This window comes from Austrofundulus limnaeus, unplaced genomic scaffold (assembly GCF_001266775.1).
Source record: "Austrofundulus limnaeus strain Quisiro unplaced genomic scaffold, Austrofundulus_limnaeus-1.0 Scaffold635, whole genome shotgun sequence".
Classification (NCBI taxonomy): domain Eukaryota; kingdom Metazoa; phylum Chordata; class Actinopteri; order Cyprinodontiformes; family Rivulidae; genus Austrofundulus; species Austrofundulus limnaeus.
Genome location: NW_013953037.1, coordinates 29,840 through 32,038, shown reverse-complemented (window position 1 = coordinate 32,038; position 2,199 = coordinate 29,840). Strand labels below are relative to the sequence as shown.

At 32.4% G+C, this 2,199-nt stretch overlaps 1 protein-coding gene across 1 annotated transcript in view; it reads left to right on the top strand.

Annotated features, from left to right (window-relative positions):
* The window catches only part of hopx (HOP homeobox), a gene marked incomplete at its 5' end in the record, with an annotated part of 7,590 nt that overhangs the window by 953 nt on the left and 4,438 nt on the right, over positions 1-2,199 (top strand).

Genomic DNA, 2,199 nt, shown 5'->3' with positions numbered 1-2,199 from the left:
CATAATAATAATAATAATAATAATAATAATATATGTATTGTGTTTAAAATAAACTAAGCTCGGTACTTCTTAAAACATACTTTACATTTAATACTAAGACATAACTGAAATAAAAAGATTTGTTTACTAGATGTTAACATTTTTGTTATTTATCACGAATAGTCAGTGATAAATATCAATGCTAACAAGCTAGCTAAGCTTAACATGTCTAAATGCTAATATCTTTTAAATCTAACATAAATGCTAAAGAGCTAAGTTAATTAAACCTTAATGCTAACCTTAGCATGCCTAATTGTTAACCTTTTTTAGTTTTAAAATGAATAGYGACAGCTGTCAACAACATCAACGCTAATAAGCTAGGAAATTTTACCAAAGTTAAATGAAAAACGATGCATGTTTGGCTAAATGCTAATATCTTTAGAATGGATATAAAATGATAACAGTTGATAATATAAATGCTAAAGAGCTTAGGTTATTAAGCCTAAATGCCAAATGGTTTGTGTTTAACTACACATAAACATATTTAAAATTTTAAAACGAGTCGTTTGTAATAACTATCAACAAGTGCTAACAAGCTAGCTAAACCATGTTAATCTAACAAATGCTAATGAGCTAAGTTAATTAAACCTAAATTATTTGAGTTTATCTACTAGCATGTTTTCAAATTAAAACTAGTAGTCAGTGATAACTGTCAGTAACAAAGCTAACAAGCTAGTTAACCTTAGCATGCTTAGTTGTTTATTTTTTTTAGTTTTAAAATGTTAGTGACAGCTATCAACATAATGCTAATAAGCTAGTTAAGTTTACCAAAGTTAAATCATAAATGATGCATGTTTGGCTAAATACTAATTTCTTTAGAATGGATATAAAATAAAAGTTAATGTAAATGCTAACAAGCTAATGTTATTATGGCTAAATGAGTTGTGTTAAACTAGATGTTAACATATTTTATATTTAAAATAAGTACTAAAAACTTTCAATAACATCAATGCTAATAAGCTAGCTTACTTAAAGACTAATGATGYGTGTTTGTCTAAATGCTAATTTAATGCCTTAATTGTTTACACAGTTAAAAGTGAAGAAATAACTTCATTAAGTCACATAAGAGTTTGATTTTTCTGCTGAAACAATCAATAAAACAGATTCATCCAACGATTCCTCTAGAGCTGCCGTCTCATGACTGCACTCTGTTCTTAAATTAACCTGAAAGTTGTCACTGTTCCACGACAAATGTTAATTTATTTTAGCTCCAGACTTTAAAATATAAGTTTTATTAACTTGTATTAAACACATTTAGTCCCTAATAGTAAGTAGCTGGGTTTTAAACACATTAAAAAAGAGCTCTTTCCCTTCAAACTAAACCAAATTTTTTTATTAACGTGTTTTTTTTTTCAACATCTGAACCAGATTAAAAGTAAAACACAGTTTGCTGCTGCTCCAGATGATAAACTGAGGCTTTTAATTTTAGAAAGCTCGACTTTATCTCAGAGATGAACTCGTGGCTCCTCTCTATCTGAGGAATTCCTCACTCCTGTAAAGCCAGAGCCACATCTGCAGCCAGATGTGAAACTTCTCAGCTCTGACATCTGCGTCGACGTTAAGTGAGGAACATTGAAACTCTCGGCCGAAGACTCTTACAGCACAAACCTGAAGCGGTTACCTGTTCAGGTTGTTTGTGTTTCTGTGCGACTCCACCCGTCGGTGTGTTCCSTATGAAAATTTAACCTCACGCTTGTTTTTATTGAGGTCGACAGATGGTCGCCGGCGGCGTCTCGTGGCAACCGAACGATCCGTTTACCCCTTCGTCATGACAAACTGGTTCCTCCACATTTTCTCTGCGCTGTTCGAACGCGAGCAAGAAAAATCACAAACTGTTCGATGCAGCTCAGCTCGTTTTACTGGACCTGCCAGATGGAAATGTGGAGCGGGTCGGGAGTGAGCGATGATTGGACCGATCAGGAGCTGGATCAGTACTTCAGTAATATTCAGTAATATTTAGTAATATTCAGTAATGCTCCAGTGTGTTGTAGTGAAGCAGCTGAGCAGATTAGTAAATGTATGGAGCTAACATGCGGCCATAAAGTTTGTTTTAATTTTTTTTTTTTTAAATGGGGAAAATTTTAAACCAAAAAAAAAAGTTAATTAAAACGAGGAAAATAAAAAAAATTGAGATTTTTTTTTTGTAATTCTCCATCTAAA